At 45.1% G+C, this 15,125-nt stretch overlaps 1 pseudogene across 1 annotated transcript in view; it reads right to left on the bottom strand.

The window, feature by feature from the left end:
- LOC308640057 (double-stranded RNA-binding protein Staufen homolog 1-like) overlaps positions 1 to 822 on the bottom strand; it is a 50,334-nt pseudogene extending 49,512 nt beyond the window's left edge. The window contains exon 1 of the transcript XR_014024369.1: positions 573 to 822. The product of XR_014024369.1 is annotated as a double-stranded RNA-binding protein Staufen homolog 1-like (transcript). The remainder of the gene's footprint in view (positions 1 to 572) is intronic.
- Between the last annotated feature and the right edge of the window lie 14,303 nt (positions 823 to 15,125).

Raw genomic sequence — 15,125 nt, 5'->3', positions numbered from 1 at the left:
GGGTCTGGCGCTCCGATAAGCGCTCCACACGCCCCACGTCGCTGGACCCAACAGCCTGAAGAGGCAGCCGCGGCGCGAGCCCTCTTCCGACGCGGCACAAAGAGTTCTCGGTGGCCGCATCTGCACCCCGCTGGACACTTGGAGCGCGCACCCACCGCGCCGCCGGCCCGGGCCGGGAGGTCTGCGCGGCGGGGACCCCGCCCGGAGCAACTTCGCCTCGGCGCGCGGGCCGAGGGGGCCGAGGGGGCCGAGGGGGCCGAGGGGGCCGAGGGGGCCGAGGGGGCCGAGGGGGCCGAGGGGGCCGAGGGGGCCGAGGCGGCCGAGGGGGCCGAGGCGGCCGAGGCGGCCGAGGCACCTGTTTCTGGTCCGAGCCGGAGAGGAGGAACGATGGCGCCGGGCAGGGGACGCAGCAGGACCCGCCTCCTCCGGGAAGGCCCCGCGGGCGGGGACGCGCCTGGGAAGCCGGGCGCGCGCCCGCCGAGGCCTAGCCCACCCGCCGCCCGCCGCCCGCTGCCCCGCGGCCGCGGCGCCGACGCGGGCCCCGCCAGGCCCGGCCCGGCCCGCCGTCTCACCTGGCTGCTGCCCCGAGCTCGTCCCCCGGCCGGCGGTCCTGGGCGGCGGCGGCAAGGAGGGGAAGGAGGAAGGAAGAGGAAGAGGAGGAAGGGACGGAGGGAGGGAAGAGGCGGAGTGGCCGCGGAGGAGGCGGGCGCCGCCGGGCCGGGGGTCAAAGGAAGGGGGAGCCGAGAGAGACGCAGCGACCGCCGGCGCAAATGCTGAAGAGTCGCTCGGGCGCCCGCAGCCCGGCAGGAAGTGACGGGGGAGGGGCCGGCGCACGCCCCCGGCCCCCGCCCGCCTCCATGCCTGGCCCCACCCCCCACCCTTGGCGGAGACCACAAGTCCCGGCAGGCACTGCGCGGAGCCTGCGTTCGCAAGGCACGCTGGGAGCCACGGAGGGGCGGGCCGCGAAGCCTGCTGGGAGTTGTAGTCCGGCTAGGAGTCGCGCGCTGCTTGTGGGGACCCAAAGCGCTGCCTAGACCGCGGGCCTCCCCGCCCTCCCTGACGCTTCCTGCTTCCTTCCGTCTGTCAGCCCTTTTCTCCTTTCTCAACCACTACTTTCTCCCCGCTCCCAATCCCTCTTTCCGCCTTCTATACAGTTTGTTAAACGCCTGTTATGTGTAAGGATGGTGCTGCTCGAAGAACTGAGACTGGAGAGAAGAGACAAAAATCCCTGCCCTCGTGGAGCTTCCGTTCTAGTGGGGGAAACAGGGCAAATAAAATCAGCTGCTACGTGAGACAGAAAGCGGAAGTGCCAGCTCGCTGCTGCTTTGGCCCAGCCCTAGATAACCTCGTCGTCTCTTAGCAGCTCTCTTGCCCCAGGCCGGTGGAGGGGGCGCTTGTGGAGCTCTAGGAAGACACACGGATGGAGCGAGGTCCGGAAACAGTGAATGAGGAACTCTGCGACTCCCTAGGGCCTGTTTCTTCACTCTTAAATAAAATCGGTGGCTCCGTGGCAGAGCGTGCTCGGCATGTGCAAGGCCCCGAGTTCCATCTCTTTCGATCTCTCTCAATCTATTGCTCAATCTTCCTTGCCAAATAAATGTAATTGGCTTTGTAAAATTTACAACATGAGATACTGTGGCTGAAGCCCTCCAAAAAATCTTCAGAAGGCTGCCCAAGCCTTAGAGAACGCCTCTGCGCCTGGCCTCCTTACTTTACTTGGTGTAAAGTACAATGACACTGAATTTCATGACACCCAAAACAGTCACAGGTCAGTCCCTTTAGTGCCCATCCAAGACAGTCCTAAGCAAATTCAGTTAAACTGAATTTCAGTCCTCTCCTGAAAGGGATTTTTTTTTCTTTCAAAATTTAACTTCCAAGCAGAATGGATCCCTTAACTCACCAGTAAAGATGCAGATACTCAAGGGTTTCCCTAAAGCAAATTTGGGGTCACGGGCACAATCAGTCTCTTTGAAGGTGATTGTTTACATTGAAAGAAATGGGAAAATCCTTTGCTTTTCTTTTTTTAGTAGGAACGCTAAAAAATAAGAAAGGTGATTTATTGATTTAAAAAAATCAACTTCTCCTTGGGTTTTCATGAGCTTTGCTTATTCCCGTTTCTTCTTAAAAATATTTCTAGGCCTGGGAATGTGGCTCAAGTGGTAGTGTGCTTGCCTAGCATGGTTGAGGCACTGGGTTCGATTCTCAGCACCACATAAAAATAAAATAAAGATATTGTGTCCACCTTAAAAAAAAACCTAAAAAATAAATATTAAAAAAATATATATATTTCTAGTTTATCTTGGAAGGAACACAGGATTTAGAGTAACATATTTTATAGTCACTAATTCTTATTTCCATCTTTCCAAGAAAAAGGAAAGCAGTCTGGGGTTGTAGCTCAGTTGTAGAGAACTTGCATAGCACTGTGAAGCACCAAGTTCAATCCTCAATACCACATAAAATAAATAAGTATTGTGTCCATCTACAACTGAAAAAAAATGATTCCTAAATTACTTGGCAGTAATCAAGAGGTCAACTGGACCTTGGAAGAGAACTTGACTCTCAGCCTTTAGGTCCAAATAGAAAAATACAAGCCTAAGAAACCCTATTATATAATTCCTTGGTTACACAAAGCCAAAATTCAGAGTAGTTCTCAAAACGGGGAGTGTTATATCTTGAGATTTTCATGGGAGGGACTCTTTTTCTTTTTTGTTTTTAGTTTAAATTACTTGCTATATGGGCTGGGGATGTGGCTCAAGCGGTAGCGCGCTCGCCTGGCATGCGTGCGGCCCGGGTTCGATCCTCAGCACCACATACAAACAACGATGTTGTGTCCGCGGAGAACTAAAAAATAATAAATATTAAAAAATTCTCTCTCTCTCTCTCCTCTTTCACTCTCTCTAAAAAAAAAGAAATCTAAAAAAAAAAAATTACTTGCTATCACTCTAACACATAATCATCTAGTTCTCTATCCTTCCTGGACTAAGGAGGCCCATGTGGCTGTGCAGAGCGTACTGGGAAGCACTGCACCCTACAGGTGGGACGTGTCCTTTTCATTGCACCACAGTCTCTGGCCTGACCGTGCCTCAGTGATGTTACTTTCCTGTTTCTGTTGACATTTGCATTTGCAATGCCTGCCCTTCTGTGTAAATGCACCAACCCAGGGCAGGTTTAGAGCACAGAGGGCTCATTGGCCCTGGTCAGATAAACTCATGTTTTCAGAGGTCTCAGTCCATAGATGACAGGCTGCATAGCCCTTGGCCCAAGGTGAGACAGAAGGTCATGGCAGGAGGGCAGAGGAAAGCAGCAGCTCAGAACAGGGCAATTAGGAAGCATAGAGTGCTCTGCTCACCAGGGACAAAATATAAACCACAAACGCAAGCCCCTAGTGACCCACCACCTCCAGCTTCTCCCCACCTGCCTACAGTTACCACCCAGTAACCCATATCTGTGGATTAATTTATTGATTAGGTTAAATATTATAATCTAATCATTTCACCTCTGAACTATCTTGAATTGTCTCACATATAAGCTTTTGGGGAACACTTCAAATCCAAACCATAACAGGGGTTCAGGGAACAAATGCCCTGAAGCATTACAGCTTTGGCAAAGCTCCCAAGGATAAGTAAGTGGTAACTAGGCAGAAAGGACCCAGAGAGTGTTTCCAGCGGGGCATGCCCTGGGAAGGACAGCATGTAGCCCGGGTTCTGGTTACTATTGCTCCAACCCAAATCACTCCCAAACTCCGTGGCTTAGAGGAATAGCGATCATTGTTTTGCTTTCTTTCATAGGTCTAGTAAGACATGAGTCTGACCAAGGCCTCAACGTCTGCTACAGTGTGAACACTGAAACTCATGGTGGAACTCATGGTGGAAACTCCTGGTCTGAAACTCATGATGGAACTTGACTGTCGATAGGGCAGTGTTGGGAGGAGGGGCCTGTTGGGAGGCTGGGCCTAGTGCGAGGCAGTCAGGTCATGGGGTGGGGCCCTCACAAATGGATTCGTGCCTTTCTCCCATGAGCAAATTTATGCAGCTTGTGGAACTGGATTTACTGAGAGAACTATTTGGTTCAAAGCAAGTCCATCCTGGTATCCTCCCTTTTCCTCATGAGCCACTGGCCTTCCCACTTTCCACCAAGCACTGAAAAAGCACCTTCCCCACCAGAGGCTGAACAGATGCTGCTGCCTGATAATGGGCTTCCCAGACTGGGAGTGAGGGAAAATAAACCTCTTTTTTTTCTCTCTCTCTCTTTTGTTTTAGAGAGAGAGAGAGAGAAGACAGAGAGAATTTTTTAATATTTATTTTTCAGTTTCTGGTGGACTCAACATCTTTTTTTTTTTAATGTGGTGCTGATAATCGAAGTCAGCGCCCTGCACATGCCAGGTGAGTGCATTACCACCTGAGACACATCCCCAGCCCCTTCTCTCTCTCTCTCTTTTTTTTTTTAATTTTTTTTTATTGCAATACCTGAGATTAAGCCCAGGCATGCTCTACTACTAAACTACATCCCAAGCCTTTGTATTTTTTTTTTTTTATTTTGAGACAGGGTCTAGCTAAGTTGCTCAAGCTGATCTTGAACTTGCAATCCTCCTTCCTAGGTCTCTGGTGTAGCTGAAATTCTAGTCGTGTGCCTCTGCATGTGCCCAGCTCCAGCCTCCTCTGTGTAAATCACCGGGTCTCCAGTGTTTTGTTATTAGCAACCAGCAACAAACTACAACAGAGTCAACCTATCTCATCTTTCCATAGGAGTGAATTTGAGCTTCCTCACGGTATGGTGGCTTCAGTGTTGTCCAGTTGTTCACATGGCAGCTGAAAGCTTTAAGGGTAAATATTTCACCCATCAAGCAGAGCCACGTTGCTCAGGTGATCTGACCTTGGACATCACAGAGAGCAAAATCCACTGTGCTTTGTTGACTGCACAAGAGACTCAATCCTGCCTAGATCCAAGGGTAGAAAAATTACCTCTACCTCTGATAGGGAAGCAGCAAAGATCAAGGACAGCATGTGGGCCAGGCACAATGGCATATTCCTGTAGTCTCAGCTATTTGGGAGGCTGAGGTGGGAGGATAGTTTGGGCCCAAGAGTATGAGGTCAGCCTTGGCAGCATAGTAAGACCCAGGTTTTAAAAATACACACACCACACACACAGCCATTGTGGCTGCCATTCAGAGTAGATGGGAATGTGACTCAGAGGAGACTGGAGACCAGAAAAGTTCAGAAAGTACCTTGCTCGGGCTGGGGATGTGGCTCAAGCGGTAGCGCGCTCACCTGGCATGCGTGCGGCCCGGGTTCGATCCTCAGCACCACATACCAACAAAGATGTTGTGTCCGCTGAGAATTAAAAAATAAAATAAATATTAAAAATTCTCTCTCTCTCCTCTCTCACTCTCTCTTAAAAAAAAAAGTATCTTGCTCATGGACCTTTGTTAAGATGACCTATCTTCATGTTAAGAGAACGAGAAGGGGCTGGGGTTATGGCTCAGGGGTAGAGTGCTCGCCTTGCACATGCAAGGCCCTGGGTTTGATCCTCAGCACCACATATAAGTAAATAAAAAAATAAAGGTCCATTGACAACTAAAAATATATTTAAAAAAAAAGAGCAATGAGAAGCAACCAGAGAGTTTGAAATAGGGAGTGAGATTGTCTGATTGATTGATTGACTGAGGATTGAACTCAAAGGTGTTTTACCACTGAGCCACATGCCCAGCCCTTTTAATTTTTTGAGATAGGATCTCGCTTAGGGCCTCACTTATTTGCTGAGGCTGGCTGTGAACTTGCAATCCTCTTGCCTCAGCCTCCCAAGCTCCTGGAATCACTGGTGTTCGCCACTGTGCCAGGCAAGATGCTCAGATTTTAGTTTTGCAAAGATCCTCTGGCTGGTCTGGTTAGAGAAGACTGGAGAGAGGTCCCAGTGGGGCTCCACGAATTAGCTGCAACCATCAAGCAGGTGAGAGGTGACAGTGGCCTGGGTTAGGTGATGGTGGATGTGAGAGGGAAGTGGATGGTTTCAGGAGTTACTTAGCAGAATGTAGGGGACATGGATATGATGGGGGAGAGGGCAGGAGAGATATCAGATGACTGCTAGCCCTGGTTGTATCCTTTCCCCCGTTCTCTTTGAACCAGGCTAAGCCCTTGAACCATGCTTGCAGAGTTGGGTACTTAAGAAATCAAAGTGGGGAAAAAAGAAAGTGAAGAGACCATCACCTGGAAAACTAACATCCATGTAAAATACAGGAAACGCTCCTTAGGTGGGTTAGGGGGTTATCTTAAGCCATCTGACGGATGTTCCCGAGTAACGGCTACGGAATGCTGGTAGAGCAGGTTGATGAGCGGTGATGAATGGCTTTGATTGTGTGTTTAAAGTCATGGTACATTCACACTCTTAAATCTCGATATCAGAATTCAGGCAATTCTTGTAATATATAAAATGTATCCTTTAAAAATACTAATTACAGGGGCTGGGGATGTGGCTCAAGCGGTAGCGCACTTGCCTGGCATGCGTGCAGCCCAGGTTTGATCCTCAGCACCACATACCAACAAAGATGTTGTGTCTGCCGAGAACTGAAAAATAAATATTAAAAATTCTCTCTCTCTCTCTCTCTCTCTCTCTCTCTCTCTCTCTCTCTCTCTCCTCTCTCACTCTCTCTTTAAAAAATAAATAAATAAATAAATAAAATACTAATTACAGGTCGGATGTGGTGTCACACACCTATAATCCCAGCTGCTCGAGAGACTGAGGCACAAGGATTGTGGGTTCAAAGCCAGCCTCAGCAATGGTGAGGCACTAAGCAACTCAGTGAGACCCAGTCTCTAAATAAAATACAAAATAGGGCTGGGGATGTGGCTCAGTGGTTGAGTGCCCCAGAATTCAATCCCTGCTACAAAAAAAAAAAAAAACTAATTACAAGGAGACTGGCAAACGCCAGTAATCCCAACAGCTTAAGAGGCTGAGGCAGGAGGATTCCAAGTTCGGGACCAATCTCAGCAAGTTAGTGAGGCCCTAAGGACTTAGCAAGACACTGTCTCAAAATAAAAAAATTAAAAGGGCTAGGGATGTGGCTCAGTGTTAGAGCACCTCTGGGTTCAATCCCCAGTACCAATAAACAAACAAATAAACAAACAAACAAATACTGATTATAAGGCATTTAAAAAAATAATGACTGCTAGATATCTGAAGGGTAAGGATTTTCTTTTTCCAGGTTTCATGCTTGAGATGCCTGTGTACAGTAAGGTGGAAGTGGCCAGCAAGCAGGCAGGTCTGGAACTCACAGGAGAGTCGGCCAGGTTTACAGACTCGTAAGTCAGTGAGTTTGGGTGGTAACTGGAGCCCTGGGTGAGGATGTTACCAGATGTTAACACCTGACAGATTTGCTCTGCCACCACCCCTAGCCTCTTAAGAGAACTTTGCACCCTTATAATTATTCAGTTACTTGCCAAGTATCACTGTTTCGGTAGGACTAGCCACATGACTCCCAGGCGAGAAGGGACTCAGACTGTCACCATGGTGTCCCTGGCCTCTAATGTAGCACTAGGTAGACAGTAGGTGCATGATAGATTTCCATCCACTGATGAAAAACTATAGCTTCACTGATCTTTGAAAGCTCAGGGAGTCAATAATTAGAAGACACAATGGAAGACCCCATTTCAAAAGCAATGAAAAAAAAATACCTAGGAATAAACTTAACAAGAATTGTACACAACACACATAAAGAAAAATATTAAATTCTACAGAAGGACCCAAAAAGGACTTGAGAAAAGAGAAATGTAAGCTATATTCTTGGTTAGATATCCTCTGACTAGTTTTAAGATATCAGTTAATATAGATATATAAGAGATCCCAGTGAAAACACAAACAGGATTGTAAATAGATGAATTTTTAAAATATTTATTTATTTATTTAGTTAGTTAGTTAGTTAGTTATCGGCAGGCACAACATCTTTGTTTGTATGTGGTGCCGAGGATCGAACCCAGGCCGCATGCATGCCAGGCGAGCACACTACTGCTTGAGCCACATCCCCAGCCCCCTTATGGAAAAATTAATAAGAAAAACTAAAAAAAAATTCTGAAAATGTCTGAGCAAATGGCAAACAATATAAAGCCTTACTAATTTTTCTTTTCTTTTTTTTTTTTTTAAAGAGAGAGAGAGAGAGAGAGAGAGAGAATTTTTAATATTTATTTTCTAGTTCTCGGCGGACACAACATCTTTGTTTGTATGTGGTGCTGAGGATCGAACCCGGGCCGCATGCATGCCAGGCGAGCGCACTACTGCTTGAGCCACATCCCCAGCCCCCTTATGGAAAAATTAATAAGAAAAACTAAAAAAAATTCTGAAAATGTCTGAGCAAATGGCAAACAATATAAAGCCTTACTAATTTTTCTTTTTCTTTCGAAGTGCTGGGGATTGAACCCAGGGCCTTGTGCATGCAAGACAAGCACTCTACCAACTGAGCTATACCCCCAGCCCAGGCACTACTAATTAAAACAATTAATTGCCTGATTAGTTCCACAAGTTGGTAGAAGAGAAGTTCCCAGATAGACCATAACATGTATATGAATTTAATATTTCAGTAAAAGTGGTATTTCGAGGCCAGGTGTAATGGCGCCACCTGTAATCCCATGAACTCATGAGGCTGAGGGAGGAGAATTGCAAGTTCAAGGCCAGCCTCAGCAATTTAGCAAGAACCTGACTCAAAACAAAATTAAAAGGGATGGGATGCTCTGCAGTAGAGTGTCCCTAGGTTCAATTCCCAGTATAGGGGGATGGGGAGGTGTTATTTTGAATTGTTGAGGAAAAGATGGATTTCATTCACTAAATAGCTTGGGACCAAAAGGTAGCCTTCAGGAAGGGGGAGGAACTAAATCCTTACATCTTGTGTACCAAGAAAGATGATGAATGAATAAAGGATTTAAATGGGAAAAAAAAGAATACTATAAAAGGCCAGAAGAATCTTGGAAGAGTTCTCCCCACCCCCACCCCCACCCCACATTACTGGAGATTGAACCTAAAGGTGCTCTACCACTGAGCTACATCCAAAGCCCCTTTGGGTTTTTTTATTTTATTTTGTTTTGAGATAGGGTCTGGCTGAACTACCCAGGCTGATCTTGAATTTGTGATCCTTCTGTCTCAGCCCCAGAGTAGCTGGGATTACAGGTGTGCACCACCAGGCCTGGCTGGAAGAATTCTTTCATGACTAAAGGGGAAAGAGACTTTATAATGACAAATTTAGGACCCTTAAATAAAAATATCTATGGCTCGTGAAAAAAATTTTTTTTAAAGAGAGAGAGAATTTTTAATATTTATTTTTTAGTTGGCGGACACAACACCTTTGTTGGTATGTGGTGCTGAGGATCGTACCCAGGCCGCAGGTATCCCAGGCGAGCACGCTACCGCTTGAGCCACATCCCCAGCCCCTGGCTCATGAAAATTAAAGGGAGATCAGTAGAGTAGGAGAAAGGGACCCAGGGAAGGAGAAGGGGAGGGAAAGTGGAAATCCTGGGAAAAGATATGGGTCAAATTATCTTGTTATATTGTGTATATGTCCAAATAGGTAACAAGGAATCTCCACCATTCTGTACAATTACAATGTGACAATATAAAATATGGAAAAAAGAAGAGATCTGTGGATCTGGCTTAGATGTATACATTTGACTTCATTAAAAGAAAAATATAATCAGCAGTGAAAAAAATAAATGACCAAGTGGAAAAAAGTTTACATTTCAATCACAGGAAAGCCAAATTTTATAACATATAGATTCTATGAATAATGAAAAGATTAACAATCCAATAGAAACATGAATGAAACATAGTAACAGATGGCTCAGGGAAAGGAATAACATATTGTTCTTAGAAATAACAACAGGAGGGTTGGGATGTACTCAGTTGGTAGAGTGCCTGCCTTGCATGCACAAAGCCCTGGGTTCAATCCCCAGCACTGCCAAAAAGAAAAAGAAATAGCAGCCTATACCTATACAAGGTATAGGCTGGTAATCCCAGCAACTTGGGCAGCAAAGGCAGAAAGATGACAAGTTCCAGGCCAGCCTTCACAACTTAGCAAGACCCTGGGGCTCAATTCCCAGTACAGAACAACAATACTAAATGGGAGAATTCAGAGCAAGCACTTTTAGTTATTGTTCCCATGTCATTCATGAGAATATAAGGTGGTACAGACTTCCTTTATTTAAAAAAAATATTTTTCTTTGTAGATGGACACAATACCTTTATTTTGTTTATTTCTATGTGGTGATGAGGATTGAACCCAGTGCCCCACACGTGCTAGGCAAACACTCTACCACTGAACCCCAGCCCCAGCCCTTGATAATTTCTTGGAAAGTTAGATACAGTTGCCATACAACCCAGCAATCCCAATCCTGGGCATTTACTCAAGAGAAATGAAAACACGTTCACACTAAAACCTTATCCTAATATTTGCAGTAGCTTTATTTATAGCAGCCCAAACACGGAAACAACCAAAATGTCCTCCAACAGGTGAATGGATAAACAAACGTGGTACATCTGTACAATGATCCGCTTCTCCGTTGTAATGGGGAATAGAAGCTCTGCTCATTAAACAACGTGGATGCCTCTCTAGGTAGGAAAAGAAAAACCTAGGTCAAAAGCCTATATATTATTTGCTTTAATTTATATGACATTCCGGGGGGGGGGGGCGGGGAACATAAAGACAAACCAGAGATCAAAGATTGGGAAAGGGAAATGTCATTGACTTCAGCAAGGCTACCTTGAAGAATTTTTAGGTGTTTAGGTGATTGAAATATTCCATATGCTACTAAAGTGGTAGGTACATGATTCTGAATATTTCTGATCCTTGACAAAATAAACTTTGCTATCTGAAAGTGTGTGAAAGTCAACAAGAATGTACCAGGATCCAGGATGGAAAGAAGGCTGTGATAAATGGACCTCCCGGATGGGGGTGGGAAAATTAAGCTAACAATCAACCTGAGAAGGCGGCGTGCTAACTGGTACTGCAGCCACGGCAAAATGGACCTCCCGCTACACTCTAGTTGGTAAGTTTGTTTCTAGCACGGTTGAGAAATTTAAAAGTATTGTGATCTGAATTAAAATAAAATTACAATATATCAAAAATTTGGAATGTAGCTAAAGCAATATTTTGAGGAAAGTTTGAAACATTAAATATTTATAATAGAACAGAAAGCTGGACAAGGTGGTGCATGGCTGTAATCCCATCTACTTAGGAGGCTGAGGCAGGAGGATCTCAACATGGAGTCTGGCCTGGGAAACTTAGAGAGATGTCTCAAAAAAAAATTTTTGTTGTTGTTTCAAATATTAAAAAGGGAGGATGTAACTCAATGGTAGAGTACCCCGGGTTCAATCCCTACAAAAGAGGTGGGGGGAGAGGGAAACAGAGAGAAGGGAGGGAAGGAAGAAAAGAAGGAAGGAGGAAGGAGTGAAGTTAAAAAAGAACAGAATCTCAAATCAGTCACCTAAGTTTCCATCCTGAGAAACTAGAAAAAGATAAATCAAATCCAAAGCAAGCAAAAAGAAAGAGAAATAAAGAGCAGACATTGATGAAATTGAAAGCAGGAAAATAGAGAAAATTCATCTTTAAAAATTCTCCTTCCTTGGAGGGATGGGGAAAATCAATACAGCTGATAAGCCTCTAATCAAACTGATCAAGGGAGGAAAATTCAGAAAATTTTCCACAGGTATACATCACATTTGTTAGTAATCCAGAGCACCTCTGGATTCCAGAGGTCTGGAATTATACAAAAGAAAGTGATAGCCAGACACAGGTGACCCACACCTGTAATCCCAGTGACTTGGGAGGCTGAGGCAGGAGGATCCCAGTTCAAAAATAGCCTCTGCAATTTATCGAGGCTCTGAGCAACTTATTGAGACCCTGTCACAAAATAAAAAAATAAACAGGGCTGAGGATGTGGCTCATTTGTTAGGTGCCCCTGGGTTCACTTCCTGGTATTAAAAAAAAAAGTGATAACTGTATTTGCGCTTGAAGAGAATTGAGTACCTGGGAAATGAAGTAAGAAAGTGATCTCTAATTGAGATATTGTATTAATCCATTTTCTGTTACTATAATGAAACATCTGAGGCATGCCGACTTTGGAAAAGAAAAGAAGTCTATTTAGCTCATAGTTTTGGAAACCAAAAGTCTAAATAGCATAGTGCTTGCTTGTCCTGTGGTGTGGCAAAATTATATGCTTATACTTTAAATGAAGACTTCCTAAAACAATATTGTTTTATAATTTTAAGTGTTTATATTAGTGACCTCATACCACTTGAATTCTTGTGTGACTTGCTCGTTTTACTCAACACTGCATTCTGCAGGGGCTTATCTATATTTATATACAAAGCTATAATTTGTTAATTTTCACTGCTGTCATAGTATGCCATAAAATGGATATGCCATCTTATATCTACCCAGCCTTATACTGAGGGACATTTAGATTGATGTCATTTTTTACTGTAGTAAACAATTATCAACATTCTTGCATACCTCCTCAGGCAAATGGTAGATTTTATATTCACTGTATTTTTTTTAAAGGAATTGAACCCAGAGGTATTTAGCCACTAAGCCACATCCATAGCTCTTTTTATTTTTTATTTTGAGATAGAGTCTTGCTTAGTTGCTTAGGACCTCAATAAATTGCTGAGGCTGGCTTAAATTTATGGTCCTCCCACATCAGCCTCCCGAGCTGCTGGGATTACAGGCTTGGGCCACAGTGCTCAGTTTAACATATCTGTTTGTTTCTACTGGTCTAGAAAAACCTGACAGGATTTGTACAGCAGTGTTATGGGTTTCAAGGGAAGTGAGGTGAGAAGTAAATACCGTGAGTTACTTCCAGATCAACAAGAAGCCCCTGTTGGCTTAACTGAACTGGTTATTTCTCAAATTTAATATCAAATAACCCAATGTGGGGAGAAACAACTCCCTCACAATATAAGTTTAAAACAATCCTGGAGCAGAATCCCTTGTTTATCTTAAGGTAACTTGTATATGGGAGGGTGAATTTCTGTGTGATACAGGAGGGACCACGCCAAAGGGATTCATTCTTTCAATAAGGATTGAACGCGTTCTGGTCATTCATGGAGGCCTTGGCCTCATGGAAGTCATTTCTCATTATGAATGAGCACAAGTGCTCTTGTAAGACCTGCCAAGGTCAAAGAGTGCCCCCACCACCTCTTTTCCCTCCGGCTTCCAAGGCTCCTGGAGGAGTCAGAGGTTGCCTAAGAGTGGAGGGGGAGCGGACAGCCTGGGTAGGGAAAGAGAGGCCCCCACCCCAGGCTCCCTGTCTTCCCTAGCTGGCCAGCCCACAGCAGGCCTAAGGGACCAAAGGGGAGATGATTTAAACAAATCAATGAAATTGCCAACATTCAACCACTTATGACTCACAAAAGTGGCCATGTCATATGGTTTAACTTAACGCACACCTATGGAGGTCTGGGGGTTGAACTCAGGGTCTCACACATTCTGGGCAAGTGGTCTACCACCATGCTACAACCCCAGCCCTGGAGATGTGGGGACATCTTAATTTTCGAACTCAGTCTGGGGTTTTGAGCAACCCTGACAGTGACTGAAACCAGCAGAGGACCTGCCCCAGGCTTCCTTCGAGGGGGGCGGGGAGAACTGACTTCACAAAGACAAATTGAACATGCAAAGAACAAAGAATAAACTTTGCATCCAAGAATAAACTCACTTTCTGCCTACACCCCATGGGGTCCATCTGTTCGACAAATTGGCTCACTTAGTTGTCTATGTATTGTTACAGTTGATCCACAGAATCTCCCAAGGAAATGGAAACCTCTCAACAGATTAAAAACAGCAGGTAACCTCTAAGTTTCCTCCTCCCTACCTTGCTTTCTTTTCCCTTGGCGACATGCTGGACCCTCTAATTCCATTTCCTACTGACTAGCACTCTAGATCCCTGGGCTACTGGGGCACCCACTGGTGCTTCCTTCTCTACGTCCCTGTGTCCGGGATTCCCCGAGTTCTTTTGCAGGGTTTTCTCTCTCATGCTCCACTCACTACCTAACAAAGGGACATAAAAAATAATTTTTTGATTCCTTGCAAACCTGCCAATATCTTTACTCTAGCCTCACACTTCATAGACAGTTTGGCTGGGTATGGAATGCCAGGTTAGAAATCAGCCACCTTCAGAAATGGAGTGCTTCACAGACCAGGGGAAACTGCGTTTCCTAGTTACTTTAGACCTAGATGGGAAACCAGCTCCCCTCTCTCTCCTTGTCTCCCCTGTCCCCCCGCCTCTCTGCCCCTTCTCTCCCTCACCCTCTTCCTCTTGCTGGTGAAGAAAAATGCTACATTACTAGATTTCCAAACTCTAGAGCTGTCAGAGAACACACAACTCTTTTTCTAACATAGACTTTTATTTACACGAAAGAGAGAGAGAGAGAGAGAGAGAGGGGGGGGGGAGGAGATTGATTTGGCACTTATACTTTTTGTTGGGTTTAATTTACAAAGAGAACACACCTTATATAAACATGTAAACATGCATCCTGCTTATTGGTTAAAAATTATGGCTTGTTGGAGCTGGGGTCAGGGCTCAGCAGTAGATGGCTCACCTAGCATGGGCAGGGCGCCAGGTTCGATCCTCAGTACCACATAAAAATAAATAAATAAAGGTATTGTGTCCAACTAAAACAAATTTAAAAAAAAATATATGGCTTGTATCTTGATAAATGGTAAAATTACTTTTTTTTTTTTTAGCTGAGGCCTCATTCTGATGCCCAGACTGGCATTTGATCCTCCTGGGCTCAAGTGATCCTCCCACCTCAGCCTCCCACATATCTGGGTCTACAGGTGTGTGCCACTGTACCCAGCTTAAAATGACTTTCATATCATCCCTAATTCTTCCCCTTATCTTTTTTTTTTGGAGGGAGGGGTAGGATTTAATCCAGGGGCACTATACCACTAAGCCACACCCCCAGCCCTTTTTATTTTTTATTTTGAAACAGGGTCTAGCTAAGTTACTTAGGGCCTGGCTGAGTTGCTGAAGCTGGCCTTCAACTTTCAATCCTGCTGCCTCAGCCTCCTGAGTCACTGGGACTATAGGCATGTGCCCCTGTGCTGGCTTTTTTCCTTCTTAAAGAAATCTGGTACCCATTAAACAGTTACT

This window comes from Spermophilus citellus, assembly GCF_964194105.1.
Source record: "Spermophilus citellus genome assembly, contig: SCAFFOLD_297, whole genome shotgun sequence".
NCBI lineage: Eukaryota > Metazoa > Chordata > Mammalia > Rodentia > Sciuridae > Spermophilus > Spermophilus citellus.
This window is presented reverse-complemented; position numbering and strand designations above follow the sequence as displayed.